The sequence below is a fragment of the Medicago sativa genome, chromosome 7, assembly GCF_051527215.1.
Source record: "Medicago sativa cultivar Bolivia chromosome 7, Bolivia_mono, whole genome shotgun sequence".
In the NCBI taxonomy this organism is placed as follows: domain Eukaryota; kingdom Viridiplantae; phylum Streptophyta; class Magnoliopsida; order Fabales; family Fabaceae; genus Medicago; species Medicago sativa.
The window spans coordinates 87,324,380-87,342,364 of record NC_140755.1 but is presented as its reverse complement, the minus strand read 5'-3'; positions in this window follow the sequence as shown (position 1 = coordinate 87,342,364).

Genomic DNA, 17,985 nt, shown 5'->3' with positions numbered 1-17,985 from the left:
TTAATGATATAGTTTGCATATCAAAAAGGAATATCTTGACAATGGATTTTAATTACAAAGGATAGAAAATGATAGACTTATGTCTTGCATGTTAAAAGAATACTTGCACAAGAAAGTAATCTAAGTTTTTTGAAAAGAAGAAACTTATTGCATTTTATTTATAAGAGAGATACAAGATGAAATCTTAATATGAATATGGAAATTAGCATGACACTAAACCACCCTAGCAAAGCTATGAGCGACTTTGTAGGCTTGTCTCCAAATAAACCTAACATAAGAGGTTGTTAAATCATAAGCTAACATGGGTTTATAATCATTGATCACTGCAGTATAATTAGAAACGCCACTTTTGCTACTATAGAGACTATCCACCACAATTTTGGAATCAAGCTCAAAATCCACAATACACAACTACAGATCGCACATCCAATAAAGTGCTGATAATAAACCTAAAGTCTCCCCCAAGTCCACATCAAGGAGTGGAATCAGCCGTTCGGTTTTAGCTAACACAAAACGACCCTCATCATCTCGAATACACATAGCAAATGCCAACTCGATTAAAAGCATGAGAAAAGGAAGCATCTACATTGCATTTGTACCTGAGAGGACTTGATTTATGCCAATGCAGATCTCCCAGTGTAGTGGAATGTCGATAAGTATGATTTCGAATAGTTTGGACATTCATCCAGCTAATGAGAAGGGAACCTGCACGTTCACAAATAGTTTGAGCTGTTTCGATGACATTGTTCCAAACCTTGTTATTTCTATGCTTCCAGATACTCCAAAGAGTCACACCAAATATTTGTTGTTGCAGCTGATCCAAATGTTGAAAGATAGGAAACCCACTTGTCGGGAAACTTGCAGCAGGATCAAAGGCAACCATCAAAGGACTACATAATCTGGTACACTGCAAACAAAGCACGTATTTACTACATATAAAAAACAGATTATATTATCTTCACCGTAGCCTTCACACACCGTGCACTGATCAGGACATTGAACACCTTTGGTTTGCAATCAAATTCTCGTAGGCAAACATTTGAGACAAGCTCTCAACAAGAAATTCTTAACCTTTCAGACACAATTCCAATTTCCTGGCACACGATGTTGTAAAGTTTCCATATCATGATTCATAATGTCCTTATATGCACTCTTAACTGTATAAACATCGTCCTTCTCAAGTTTTCAAGTAGACATGTCATGAATCACCGAAGGCAGCAACAGAGTATTAAAAATACTACTGGCTGTATTATTGTCAATAAAATCAATAATTAGCCCCATATTCCATTGCTTATGAGGTGTAATCAACAAGTCTGAAAATAGTGATATGCAGCCACTCAAAATGTTGATGAGTAGTCGAAAAAATGTGTGCAGCATTACAAAGCCAAGGATGATCCCAGGCTGGTATGCATTCTTCCGTATCTATGCTTCATCGACTGATATGCGGCGAATTACATCTTTCACACTTCAGATACTACACCAAACATTGTTAGGATTATGGCCTACACCAACTTCAAAATAATCACCTTGAGAAGAATATTTAGCTTTGAGTAATCGAGCAATTAGAGACCCTAGAGTAGAAATCAACTTTTAAGCCTGCTTGCCAACCATAGCCATATTAAATGCCTTAAGACTCTTAAAACCCATCCTACCTAAGCATGGCAACAAAACTCGTGCCCATGGGTACCCGCCCAAACCAACCCCGATTTGACGGGTTTTCCCCGATTTTAAAATACGGGTATGGGACGGGTAACAGGGATATATGTACCCACCCCGAACCCATACCCAACCCTACCCAAATGTAGAAAGGTCATTGTTTTGTTTTTGTAAAGGGGGTTGATAATGATATGCCATGTTATTTGGTTTGATAATTGTCATGATATAAGAACTTTCATTGATAGTTAAAGGAGCAACTGAATTATTCGGTAAGGAAATGTTAAAATGAGCGCAAATTGTTGGATAATGCATCACAACATTACCATTGAAGCTTAAAAAACTCTTTTTTTATTCAAAAAATTGATTTAGTGCGGGGACGGGGATGGAGCGGGAATACCCGAACCCATTGGGGACGGGGATGAGATTCAATTTCTCATCCCTGTTTGGTATGGGTAGGATAACATGTAAGTATATGGGAGTAGGGGACGGGGATGGGGAAGGCCAAACCTGTCCCCATCCCGCCCCATTGTCATGCCTACGAAACACCTTAGGAAAGTAATCTAAAGTTAGTGTGTTGCCGTTTTTATTTTCTGTAATTTTTTTACTTAATTCTAATTATTATTTTTGTAAAGTATTCACGTTAAAGAAAATTTAGTACACAATAATTTTAAAAAAGCGATAATGCAAAAACATCTAGAGAATTCACACATTACTGGGGTATAAAGATCTATGATGATTTTATTTTATTTTTTGAAAAAGTCAAATTATCTCATATAAAATGGTACTTGAGAGAATTGAACTTAAAACTTTGAGAATAGTAATCTAAAATCTCAAACCACTGCCATCAGGTCAACCCAATTACGTTAAATAGAAAAAGAAAGATTTCATACAAATATTTTTTTTAGGTTTAAGGTGATTGCTTTAATAGTCTTTATTTTGGTCGAACTTGTGTATATACTTTGGCTCTGTTTGGTAAAAATAGTGGATAGCTTATAAGCTAGCTGATAGCTTTTAGCTGATAAGCTAATTAAAGTGTTTGGTAAAAATAGCGGTTGAACTAGCTGATAAATGTAAAATTACATAAAAGGACATTATTAATTCATATAAAATTTATACTACTATAAATTAATATTTAAGATATTTGATAATTTAAATATTTTAAATTTAATAACTGTTTATTTTATTTTAGTTTTTATACTTTATATAAAAAAAAATTAAGCAAAACCTTTCCAAAAAAAATTAAACAAAAGTTACTTGTGACCCTCTTAAAAAAAAAGTTAATTGCGACAACAATTTTTTTTTAAAACATAGCGTAATTTTTTTAACTAAAAAGTAACATTTTTTTTAAGGGAAATGTTATGTAAAAGCAAGTCTATATTTTGTAACCAAAACATAACGTGAGCATGTAATTTTATTATCAGCCTTTTTTAAAAAAAAAATTATTATCAACCAATGAAATCTGAAATTTAATTAAACATAAGTACATAACATGTCTTTTTTTTTAAAATAGCTATTTATTACAAAGGGTAAACATGGGTTTTAGTTAAAGTGGTAAGGGTATAAATGGAATAAAACATGAAAAGCTATAAGCTATAAGCTCAAACGCTACTTGAAGTAGCTTCTGAAAAATAGCTTATAAGCTCATTGAAATTCGTGAAATAAGCTATAAGCTCGTTGTAAAAAATGTTACCAAACAGAACTTATTTTGTCAAACGAGCTTATAAGCTATAAGCTATAAGCTAGTTATGTGGCCTTACCAAACAGTGCCTTTAGCCTCTACTAGTACAAAAGTCTCTCATATTTTGCTGCATCTTCAAATCATGCCTCATTCAATGTATCTTATTTATCTGACATATCGATAAGTGATTTGGTTATTTTTGTGTGTGTAACTAACCAACTTCACTATGCTTCTTTTAGAGGTTCACTGTGCATTTTTAATGTGCGGAAAAAAAATATTATGTAAAGAATAGTGGACCCACATTGCACGGACTGGGTTCATGATCATGGAGTACCAATTGACCTGGAAAATTTGAGGTCCCATGAAGATGACTATGCACTTAAGCTGAAGTCACTGTTGTCAGATTTTGAAAACAGTATGAATTTAATTTTGGTTTTAGAGTGTTTGCCGGGTTGGCCCCTACCGTAAGGCTCTTGGTGTTCAAGTTTAGTGAGGTCATGGGACACAAATTTCTGGGGACCTATTCTAAAAGTAATCTACCAACTAAGCATGTGTTTGCAGCCGCGGTGACCGATCTACTCTCGCGTTTCAATGTAGTTTTCACCGTAAAAGCTAAAAGCTTTGATTTGTAATTTCATCCTCGCCGGGTCACGATAAGTTTTTAACTGCAAAATCGAGTCTTTTGAACACATGCTGAATAATTGCAGAGACCGAGAGTTAGAGACTAAACCCACCAAAATTCTCCTCCAATATATTTTTTCAAGTTCTTTTGAACACATGCTGAATGATTGTGGAGAAATCAAGTATATCGTCGACCGAGAGTTAGAGGCTAAATCAACCAAAATTCTCCTCCAATATATTTTTTCAAGTTCATCTTTTTTTGGTGATGGTCGGGTTTAAATCCTAGACCTAGCATTACTCTTAAATTTTTTAAGAAAATAAAAATAAGGATTATGCTAATAAGTACTCCCTCCGGTCCTTATTATAAGAAACAATTGACTTTTTTGGTTCATTGTGTATGTGATGTATCTAGTCTATATTTACAATAAGATACATTAATTATTCTATGAACCTAAAAAGTCAACTTTTTCTTATAATAAGGACCGGAAGGAGTATTATGTATTGTCCCTACCAACTGAGCTAAGCTCACGAAAACTTTTTTAAGTTCATCTATATCAAGAGAATTTATACTCTCTCTATCCATAATATACGACCTATTTGTAAAAAGCATTGTCCTGAAATATCTGACCTTCTCAAATTTTTAAAATTTTCCTAGTTTACTCCTTATAGATGCTCCTGTAATTACATTATGTCATTAAATTTTGAGTAGTGCTAGTAACACTCTCTTCTCAACACTCTCCCAAACACCCACTTCATTATTGGTTTAAATCAAGGTGGGTCTCACACATTGGAAATAGGTTCCACTTAAAATGGTGGGACATACAATAGTTTCATCCAATAAGAGAGTGAGTGTTAAAGAGAGTGTTGAAAAGAGAGTGTCCCTAGCATTACTCTTAAATTTTTTGAGAAAATAAAAATAAGGATTATGCTAATAAGTACTTATTAAGAACAGGGAAATAAATTTTAAGTTTTATGAAGGAAAAATTAATTTTTAAAGTTTAAAAATGTTAAATGCGCTGAGCTTCTTAACAAGGATCCTAACACACTTGTTAGCGTTTTTCAAAGAATAAAGTGTAGTTAACAGATTTGGATCATCTCAATTGTGAAAAAAACTTGGATCACACCATTAAAATGCATTGGACCCTACTTATATTTTCTATGAGTTTTTTTAAGTCCTTATAATTTTATAAGTTGTAGAGCCCAAGACATTTTAATAATGAGATCATCCACATAACTTTCAAGTTATTTTTTTCTCCCGCAATTGAGGGGATCCAAACCCGTAGTTAACATTTGTGGTCATATGTAAACCAATAGCCAATATCATACAACAATAACCAATAACCTAATCTCACATAATTATGCATGTCTAGTGTGATTATTATGAAGAAAAACAAACTCACATTTAATTAGGGGTCTGAATTCTCTCATGTGCATTCTATTGTTGTGGTTTGTCCTACCTTGATTTCAATCATTAGATTTGCTCTCTCTCTCTCTCTCTCTCTCTCTCTCTCTCTCTCTCTCTCTCTCTCTCTCTCTCTCTCTCTCTCTCTCTCTCTCTCATCTAACTTAAGTTTGATTTCTACTAGTAAAGTATATTTCAAATTTTTCTATATATAATTTTGAATACATGACTGTGAATGCTAAATATAAACTTAATTAATGATTTTTTCTCAAAAGAAAAATTTAATTAATAATTTTAATTTGGTAAAAAAAGTACTATTGTAATCAATCTAAATTTATTTATATACGTAGTTTGTAATTATATCGATACACACACGTATATAAATTTATATTGAATTTTACATAATTATTTAATTCACACATGAAAACAATTAACGATTATATTCTTATATTTTAAAATTTATTTATTTTATATTTCTTTTTAACCGAAATATGACGATAGGTAAATATCATATAAGCTTGGACAAGTCACTCATGTTTGTCACGAGTCACTACACTAGTTAATTAACCAACTATATACATATATCAATTGCTTGTGGTCAATGTGGTGAGAGGTATTAAGAATTCTCCACCAATCTCTTGGAGATTAAAAAATAGATGTGATATTGCATTGCAATTGTGTTCATTTATAGAGAAGAAAACAGTTCTGTTATATGTTAGTGGTTTTGATTTTTCATCTTGAAATCATACTTGATGTTCTCTTGCACTTACTTTCATTTTGGATGGTTTTTATCGTAGTCAACATAGTCTTCTTTTTTCTAGATTTGTTTGATTTTTTTAGTTCTTTGGTGTCATCATAGTTTTGATGAAATAATCTAGCTTGTTATATGCAAATAAATTTTGCTTAATGTTATTGCATGATGATGGTCGTATATACGAGGATTCAAATTCAACCAAAACAAAAAAATACATGACTTAATTATATGACACGTGTGATGAAGATAAATTAATGTGATTGAGTGCAATGCAATATATATGGTAAAACGATAATAATCATGTTTGTGTGTTATGAAAGTGGTTTCTTCTTGGTGCCGATGTAGACATGAACTGGAGAAGCACTTTGTGCAAGACTGACATCTTAATAAGAAAGGGAAAATTGAATCATGTAGGGACTGTCCACGTGATGGTCACAAGGGCATCCGCATACCAGTAGTGGAATGAAAGCTAGCATCTTCCTAACTCCTAAATTTGATCCTATAATATAAAGTTGAAGTGAAGTGATGTTATGTTATGTGGAAAATACAAAAAGAACACCAAGCTTAATATTAATTGAAGTCGATATCTAAAGTCGCATTTATCTACAAGATTATCACAAGTTTAAATTGAAGTGGACATTCCTTATTTATTTTTTATTTTGTTTATAATAAGAGAAAGACATTTCTTATTTGAATATATGGGAGGATGAGCTTAGGAAAGCTACACCGCAAAAAAAGGATAGTGAAGATGCTTGGGTGTGGAGCCATGATAACTTGAGGTGGTTATGAGGTAGTGTTGTACCATCCAAAATTAAAATTTTACATGTAAACTACTTCAAGACATATGTATGCTAGAAAGTTTTTTTATATCCATATTTGGGTGGTTTTGTCATTTTTAATCTATAGCATGTGTGTGCATATATATCATTTAGTTCTCTTTGTATTGTTTTTTTTTTTGAACAGCAGTTCTCTTGTATTGGTAAATGGTAATACTTGTTATTGGTATTATTTGGAGCCCTAGCTAGCCTCTTCTACTTCTGTCTTTGTTTTCCTATATATATTCTTATTAAAAAGTTATTAAGGAGCAAAGCTTGATTATGGGAACTACTATAAAATGCTCAGTATCTTTTTCTGAAGGACCCATTGGTATTGTGCCTCAGTTTCATCCTTTAACACCTCATTTTCTATGCAATTCACATATATGTTAGAGAGACCAAACTTCAATTTTTCAAAAATAAGATGACCAAAAATGCATTTAAAGAAAATAAAAATAAAGAAAATCCATAAATGTTGGTGGCAATTGTGAAAATAAAAATAAAGAAAATCCAAAAATGCATTTAAAGAAAATCCATAAATGTTGGAGTAACTAATTTGAAAAGGATATTAGTTTGATAATAAACTTGAAAAGCATATGGTGTGGTAAAACAACACATTCATGATAACAATTGCTTTAAGGATATTGTTTATGAAATATCAAAAGAAAATTTTTGTTGAAAAAATAAGTCAGATACTTGTCAAAAAATACCCTAAAAACATTAATTTTTGGTCAAACTTTGTTTATCTTTCTACCGAATTTTAGATTACCAACTCATTTTCTTTAAGTACCGAACGTTTAACACAAAAAAAAAAACCCTAAAAACACACTTAACATTTTTCTTAGTAAGAAAATTGTCTTCACCGTGCACCACCACACCATATAAATATGCTCTTTTTCCACCATTTTTTTCCTTGTAGAAGAAGGTTCATCCAGCTCAAGAGATTCCTTCTGTGAAGTTTCGTTATCAGTTCACGTGCTAGATATTGAATCAAAACGATGGGGGCAAGTATAGACCTTGACTTGGGTGTAACTTGTCATGAAGTTATCAGACATGAAAGTGATGCTGCATCATTTGTGAGTAATTTATCAGACTTGCAACCATTCCAAAACCGAAACGTGTCATGAGAGGGTTTCTATAAATGTGCTAATTGTGCACAACTTATTATTGTCTGCTTTATCCATTACAAGAAACTTTCCATGATAAGATCTTTACTTTTTAAAAACATCACTTTGCTCATGACTTTCTACTGAGTTTGAGATTTTACTATTTCAAAACATGTAGGAGTATTTGATATAACTTAGGTCTCATATGCGTGCATTTATATACACTATCTCTTGCGTTGGATATGATTAATGTCATCTCTCAAGAGTTTAGTGATTAAACATAATCAAATGATTGAGTTAAAGTGGTTAATCAGTCAGTTCCACCAAATGATGAATTGTTCAGAATAACTTAAGTTTGATTTCCGAGTAGAACAATTGCTTAAACTTTATTTACCTCTCAACTGAACTCCAAATTATTAATATCTTATTCCCTTTAAGATCAAAGAGTTAACAAAAAAAGTTAGAAGAGATCATCACTATGATCACATTGGGACCTTCTTGGGTATTTTAGAACATTTATTGTGCTTACCAATATGGAATATCAACATTAACAAATGTATAGATGCCCATATGCCCATCTCCCTTAAAAAAAAAAAAAGTCTAGTGTGAAATTCACCCTTTAAGGTGATAAGTAAGAACCCCGACCCTTCATATTATAATGTATTATCTATATCTATTAAGCTAGGTTCACGAGCATATATGCCTAGACTCATATTTTTTACTAAGGCACCAGTGATTAAAGTTGTAAATATATAATATTTTTAATTTGAATTAAATATATTTTTAATCCTTATACACATGAATTTCTGCCTCATTTTATTATGTCATTAATCTCGGTTAATCCAACAAATAAATGAGAGTTTGGTGATGTAGAGTAAATTGCACCACTTTGAAAATATTTTAGATCAAAAAGATAAAAAATTTAGTTAAATAAAGTGGCATACAATGTGAGTGAAAATCAAAAGAAAAGTTTTCCACTTACATTTAATAAAATTTCACTATTTGCTTCATATGATTAGTTTCAAAATATATTTATGAGTGAGACAAGTATGTAAGAGAACAATAAATTCTAACTGAATTTTAGTATAAAACAATTTTTTTTTTGAATAAAAGTATAAAACAAAATTAATTGAGCACATCGTTATTTTCGGTGTACCTAGAGTATCAAACTTACATCCTCCGGTCACTATTATAAGCAAAATTTCACTTTTTAGATTCATTCAATAAATGATGTATGTGGTCTATTTAATGGACCACATACATCATTTATCAAATGAACCTAAGAAGTAGATTTTTGCTTATAATAGTGACCGGGTGTAGATCATTAAGATTGAAGAGCGGATTTTCAGCCAACCGATTACAAGGTAACCGAAGTACACACATGTTGGTGTCTATTAGATTATGCTTTAAATTTATCGGTGTATATGTTTTTGCAGGTATATTTCATTTGTGACGCATATCTCGTGGGATGAGGATGGGCTGAAATAGTATACATCTTGTGTGATTGTATATAACTTTCAAGTCCTTGTACAAACTTTAGTCATCAAAAGCACTAGCTAACCAATATATTTGATTGGTTATAGTGGCTATACACCGAATTATCGATATCAAACAGATATTCTTCGTATCACTATATATAGGAAAAGATGTTTTTGGGTCAACAAATTAATGGCTGAGATAATCCAAATTAATGGTTAGATAATCCAAATTAATCATAAAGTGGCCTCATTTAGGAACGAGAACTCTCATGTCTCTGTGGCTTAGAAGTTAGAATTAAAAGTGTCCCCTACCAAGCAAATTGATCATGTAACGGAGAAGTGCCCTAGTGGAGATAACCCTAATATTGTATTAGCGTTTTGATTTGATGATTATATATATGCAAGGAGAAAAGTAATATCACGAAGAAAATACACCACTATATAGCTCTTGATAGCAAAACTTTCCAAGCAAGCATAGCCATTGGCTATACATAGTAGTTTTCCTAGTTGTGAGCACATGCATGTATGGTATATACACTATCTAGTTCACGTGCTATGTTATCCTCTATACTATAGGAACCTTAACGTACAACCCCTCTATATTGAGAAATCCATCCAAGGGGGAGAGAGAGGATGTGGTGGGGGGAACAAAAATTTCAAGTACAAAATTATGCAATTCTATGTATTGAAGTTGTTAGTTCTTTTGGCCGCAAAAATTGACCGCAAAATGGTATCTTCGTACTAGCGTGGAGATGGCAAGTTAGTGTTGTTTGTCCTTTTTTTTTTGCAATATAAATAAGAGCAATGCTATATCTCTAGAAAAAAACATCAAGAATTCTTCAAGAATAAAAAGCAACCAATCACAATGCACTATTTGCCACAATTCAAGGAGGTGTGGCTGAAAAATAGGAAGTGGACAAATAAATCATGCAATTAAAACTTGCCACATGTGTCTTGAAAAATTCTTGATGCTATTTTTCTAGATAAATAGCATTTTCCTATAAATAATATCTATGAATTGTCATTTGACACTAGTTAATTAATTTATGAAAAAGAACAAATTTGATTTAGTTTAATATTGTAGAAAAAATAAAAATTGAAATAAAGTTTATAATTTATACTATATATAAAGAAAACTACCCCTTTCAGCACACTTTTGGGTTGGACTTTTTTTTCTCCAAAAATACCCTTAATTTTAAATACAAATAGCCAATTATAAAATAACATGTGGATTAATAATTCATGTCACTAATCACTACAAAAAAAAAATAGTATTCACTACCAAAAAAATTCATGTCATTAATCGTCCCCGTTAACCTCTTTTACCAACGTTAACCACATATCAAACTCACAAAAAACTAGCACAAAACAAAAACTCATGTCACTTTTATGTTGAACATCTGTGTTGTTCCCCTCAATACAACCGACAAAGATTGCCAAGTATCTTCATATCCCTTCCACAAAAAACAGTATTTCCATTTTATTTTATTATTTTATTAACATAAGTTACTCTTCCTTAACCTTTCATCAAGTGCTTGGTTTTCTACTCATTTTCAGTTGATAATTCTGAATGCAGACTGGAAATAACACAGGCGAGATAGCCGGATGTTGTTGCAGTAACAAAAACTGGTTGAGCAAAAAATAATGTTAAAGATTAGACTTTAAATCCTCTAAAAAAAAATATTAGTAACAAACGTGAGCAAAAAATAATGTTAAAGATTGGACTTTAAATCCTCTAAAAAAAGATTAGTAATAAACGTGAGAAAAAAAAATGTTAAAGATTGGACTTTAAATCCTCTAAAAAAAGATTAGTAACAAACGTGAGCAAAAAATAATGTTAAAGATTGTACTTTGAGCAAAAAATAATGTTAAAGATTGTACTTTAAATCCTCTAAAAAAATATCAGTAACAAACGTGAGAAAAAATAATGTTAAAGATTGGACTTTAAATCCTCTAAAAAAAGATTAGTAACAAACATGAGAAAAAAATATTGTTAAAGATTGTACTTTAAATCCTCTAAAAAAGATTAGTAACAAACTTGAGCAAAAAATAATGTTAAAGATTGGACTTTAAATCCACTAAAAAAATTAGTAACAAACGTGAGCAAAAAATAATGTTAAAGATTGGACTTTAAATCCACTAAAAAAATTAGTAACAAACGTGAGCAAAAAGTAATGTTAAAGATTGTACTTTAAATCCTCTAAAAAAATATTAGTAACAAACATGAGCAAAAAATAATGTTAAAGATTGGACTTTAAATCCTCTAACAAAAGATTAGTAACAAACGTGAGTAAAGAATATTGTTAAAGATTGAACTTTAAATCCTCTAAAAAAAAGAACAATAACAAACGTGAGCAAAAAATAATGTTAAAGATTGGACTTTAAATCCTCTAAAAAAATATTAGTAACAAACGTGAGCAAAAAATAATGTTAAAGATTGTACTTTAAATCCTCTAAAAAAATATTAGGGAACAAATTATGAATTGTGAGAACCCTACTTATTAATATTTAATGTTTAATATAGTGCTAACATTTATTTAATATAGTGCTAACAAGAATATTTGGTCCCAACAACGCTGGAAAAAAGAGCAATCTTGCCCATAATTAAATTAAAAACAAATGCGAGTTCAGGACTTCCCTTTGTGCTTAGTAGAAAACAGTTTCCCGTTAGATTAAGTTTTGCTATTACCATAAATAAGTCACAAGAGCAAACCATTCCCAATGTCGGAATCTACCTTCCACGACATATTTTCAGTCATGGTCAATTATATGTAGCTTTATCAAGGTGAGTTTCTCAAAATTCAACAAAAGTTGTCATTAAAGAAGGGATAATAGAAGGAAAAGATGGAGACTTTACGAAAAATGTAGTTTTTAAAGATATTATTTTATCGCAATCATAGCAATTTTTCTTTTACATAACATGTCATTTATACATTTATGTTAAGATGTTACTAATTACTATTAGAATAAACAATAAAAGGTCATTATTTTATCTTTATTTTATATGCAGGCAAACTAAAATATGTTGATTTCATAAATAATTGTTATATGTCTTGACAATATTTTGTTTATAAATCAATATATCAATAATTTCCATTAATATTTAAAAATTTAAAAATTTTAATCAAAATTATACAAACAAACATAATAAAATAATCACATGCGTTAGCGCAGCAGAAAGAGCGGACAGACGGCACGATAGTGCCCGTCTTTCCGCTAGTTAGAATAAAAAAAGACTACACTTAAATAAAATAGGTATAAATGTTGAACAATTGTTATATTTTATAAAATATTGAATTAATTCCCATTTTTTTAATATAAGTAACTAAACAATCATGCATATGGTTTGTTATATTACTCATGGAGTAATGCATTAGATACATGACAATAGTCACATGAGCAAATTTTAATGAGAAATTTATATAATTATTTATAAAAGATTATTTAAATCTTACTGGAGACAAATGCACCACTCAATTGGACATGCATTTATCCCTAATGAGAAAAGCATGCCACTTGGCAATCTTCATATGTACCCTACCACGTTAGTATACCATGACACATCACCAAACTCACTCTTCACACTTAAGTGTCACACCTCGCGTGCTTGAGTATGGGCTCTAAAACACAACTTTGTTTTTCTTATCCAATAAACTTTTTTTAAAAAAAAAAAAAGTTCTATGAAATAAAAATTATTATTCAAAACAATTTAGATGATAATTTTTTTTTAATTTAAATGTTCAGCCTCCCTGTGATTTTTTTTTCTACTTTATGATATATTTTTACTCCCCATTTACTTAGACATTAAAATATTCATCTTTGTGTGATTATTTTTTTCCTAGCTAGGTTATCATATTTTTGCATGTTCTCTTAACATTATAGATAAGAAACATAAACCTTCTAAAAAAAATTAAATACAACAAGTTACGTTAATATTTTTTTTATTAAAACTTCCCTAATCAGTTCTTTCATAAAAAGATATGATGTTAAATTATTTAGGGTACTTGTTGATATGTAAAAAAAAAAAAAATTGGGGATGAGAGAAATTTTTATTAAAATCACATAAATAATCGTTTTAGAAGTGTCTCCAGGAGAATTTAAAGTCACTACCTTGAGGTTACGATTAAAAGCTCTTATCACTAGTATGTGTTTTCCTGTAAAATATTTACCTTTGTGTGAAATTATTTTACTGCCATTATTTTTATTTGTAGTAATTAATACTCTCAATAGGAGTAGTATTTATTATTGTTGTCCAAAATATTTATTATTGTGGAAAATATAGGAGGTACTTATATCTAAATCTTGTTTTTTGAAGACTATACCTTCTTTTTTTACAGAATTTTGTAGCCTGTCCTCTTAATATACTTTAACAAATATATGTGTACCTTTATATCACATAAATTCATCATTTTCTCCGTATTTAAAATGTGTGAATTCCAGCCATTAAGTTACTTGACAAAAAAAAAACAATAATTCATAATGGGTTAATAGTCATTTTCATCCTTGAATTTGTAACGAGTAACCACAACAGTCCCTCAATATTTTGAAATTCCAAAATAGTTCTTGATTGTACACTTCGTTAGTAAACGTAGTCTCTGATGTTAAAACCATGTGACAATGTTGACATAAACTCTTTTCTTATATGAATTGACATGGCAATAACTAAGTACTTATATGGACTAATATGGTGGTAAGTAAGTATATTGAGGGACTGATATGCTTGTATTAACGAAGCATTTTAGCATCAGAGACTATTTTGACTAACATAGTGCACAATCAGATACTATTTTGGAATTTCGTTACATTCAGGGACGAAAAATGACTATTTGCCCAATTCATATTAGTTGTCCAGAGGATTATATGTAACGAGGATTATGGGTCTAGAGGGTCAACACAAAGGATCAACCCTAGAGGCTTATTCCCGAAGATAGGTTGGTTTACTAGTCTAGCGTATAGTTGTAAGATGTATATATGTTATAGTTTAGTTAGTTGGATAAGATTAAGTTAGTTAGAGAGTTTCTTGATCATAAGGTTTACTTGTTAGTCAGATAACCATGGTTATAGTTAAAACTTTACACTGTGTATATAAAGAGAACATTAGAATGCAACTGTACTACTGTAAAGAGGCACATTGTAATTGAGTATGAACAGAATCACGCAAGTTAAACAAACATTTACAATTCATTGATCATTTTTTCCTCTTTTCTATCTAAACTCAAATTTCTCTATTCTCTCCTTTCACTTTGTTTTCATGATTCACTTGAGTTTTATCACAAATTTGAAGTTTATTCCAACAAATGTGAGTTTTCGATCTCTCAGCCTAGTAACTAGTAGATATTGGTTTCGATTAAAAAGGCTAACCCAATAGAAATTTCTATCAGTATTCGATTCAAGATCAAAGGAACCGAACAGTATTAAGTACAAGAAATAATAAATAAACATAATTCAAATAATATTGATAAAAGAGATTGCCATCAACGAAATATCCAACATATCCATTAACCTATAAAGCAATATTGCACAAAGAGACATTTACCCGCAATATATCAACACCATTTATATGTATGGTGCCACTTCCTAAAAAAAAAAAATATATGGTGCCGCACCACAAAAATGTTGTCCACATAACATTTTTCATAAATAAATAAATAGGTGAATTTGTATAAAAAAACATCCATTTAGAGAGACGAGTTAAGATCATCTATATTTCTTCTATTTGAAGAGATAAAGACACAATTTTTTTTGAAAAAATATAAAATATTTAATGATGGTGATGGAAAGACCCACTATCTATTTTTTATGGTATCTCTCTCCAAATTGTTTTCTCCATTTATTTTGTCAAATGAAAAAGATTTTAATTCGAGAGAGACAATGACACATTGAATATAATATTTAATTGATCACTCTCTAAGGGTGTGTTTGTTTCTATGGAAAGATTGTGAGGGGGAGAGAAAGATTGTGGAAAGAAACATTTTCCATAGTTTGGAACAAGTGAAAGTGGCAAAGGAAAGAATGAGACACATGGCTCCCACATAAAAATACTTTCCGTTCAAGCATGAGGAGAAAGTGGAGGGACAAACTTTTTTAATTAAAAAGACAATATAGCCCTTACTACCATATTGTTTTAACTTTCTAAAAATCACAGTTTTACTATTTTATGTAGAAACGTTTCATAACCTACTACACCATTATCATAGTACTAGTAGCTTAGCTTGTACTTGTGTTTAAATTACTAACTACTCCCTCCATCCTAATTTATCTGAGCCCTTGGCTCATTTCACACAGATTAAGAAAAATGTATAAATAAAGGGAAAAATGGAATATATTGTATTGGGAATGATAAAAGTATTATTATTTAGTGTTATATTGTATTGGGAATGATGAAAGTTGTATTGAAAATTAAAATAACTCAGTAATTTTGGGACACTTTTTTTTAGAAAATGGGTCAGATATTCCGGGACGGAGGGAGTATAAATTTTATGAATATACATCTTTCTTTAGTTAAATTACTAACATAGTGGTGTATTATAAATTTTATGAATATACAGCTTGTACTAGTAGTTAAATTTTAAAAAATTTAAATCACAGTAGTTGACTTACTAACTGCATTTAAATTTTATAAAATAAATACGTAGAAGTAAATAACTAAATATAATTATTTTTAATCTATCAATTATTTTTATTTAGGGTTATATGTGTCAATTACAAAAAGTATATGTTTCTTTCCTTTCACTTTCTTCTCTACTTTCTCTTATACCAAACAACCAAATCAATCCTCTTACTTTCCACTCATTTTCTTTCCTTATACAATCTTTCCTTTCACTATCTTTCCTCACACTTTCTTTTTGCAACCAAACAAACCCTAAGGTTGCGTTTGGTTCTAGGGAAAGAGGGTGGAAGGAAACCAGCAAGGAAAGAAAGTTCATTGAAAACTGTGTTTCCATCGTTTGGATGTTCTGTCAGAGAGGAAAGAAAGTGTAATGATTGTGTAATTTAGGTGGGTCCCACATTAAAATACTTTCCTCCCTAAAATGAGAAGAAAGCATGAAACGAGAATCTAATGTGGGGAAATGACAATATGGCCCTCACTTTTTGAAGTATATCCACACATGCTTATTTGCCAAAAATTCATTCACGTCAATCTCAAGGCACCTATTGTATAAAATTTATTTAATTTCACACTGTTACTTTTTTTAGGCAATATCGTATTTTTTTTTTATGAAAATCACTGTTTTATTTTTTAAAAGTGAAAATCACTAATTTATAGTATTTCATTTTAATGCAGGGCATTTTTGTCATTTGATATGTGTATATATCTTTCTTTCCTTTCAGTTTCTTCTCACTTTCATTTATACCAAACAACTAAAAAATCATCTCACTTTCCATTCACTTTCTACCCACTTTTATTCCTTCAACAATCTTTCCTCTTGCTATCTTTCCTTTCACTTTCTTTGATCATCCAAACATACCCTAAATGGGTCTCTCTCCATTTAATCTAAAATTCATTCCATACAAAACAGTGTTAAGTGCAGGCACCTCAACTTCTTAACGAGCAAATCGTTTTTAAATAAAATTGTTTTTATCGTTAAAATTAATTCTAATTGAGAGCTATATTTTGCGGCTTTTGACTCTATGATTTTTTTATATTTAAATTTATTGTTCAACTCATTTTTAGTATCAAACATTAATTATTTTATCAGATTGTTTATTTTATCGCTACATGATCAAGCAGAACAAGAATTTTTCTTTTGCAGGCCCTAGTTTCCAAAAAAATTGTCCAATGTGCCCTACATTGAAAATAAATATCCAACATGCCCTACTTTCACTTTTGCCCTTACATAGCTCCGCTCCATTTGAGATGGCACCATGTTTCTTCATGATGGCTCCATCTCAGATGGCGCCATCCTACTTGTTTTTTTTTTTCGATTTTAATTTTTTTTGGCTTATTAATTAATACCTCCTTTAGGAAAGCTCCATCTCAGTTGACACCATCCTACTAGGTTCTTTTAATTTTTTTTTTGTTTTGTTTAGTTTTATGCTGAAAATTTATTAAATGAATTTATTAAATAGAAAAAAAATATAAAATAAAAAAGGTTCCAAAAAAATATGGATTGTGTCGAGGTGGAGGGTCATTATCACAAAAATTGCCCTAATTTTAATCTTTCACGGCAATAGTACTTTCGTTGTATTTTTTTTTCTTCTAATATATCAATCCAGTTCACCACCAGAGTTATTGGCCCGCATATGTAGGATTTGAACTTTTCCCAAATTTGTCTACACGAAGACCGAAAAGGGTCGTCCAAATACCACTCGCATTAGGACCGAAATGAATGAAGTTGAAAAGGTTCCAAGAAAATGTGGATTGTGTCGAGACGAGGGTCGTTATCGTAAAAATTGCCCTAATTTTAATCTTGCACGCCAGTAGTACTTTTGTTGTTTTTTTATTTTTTTCTAATATATAAATCTATATTATTA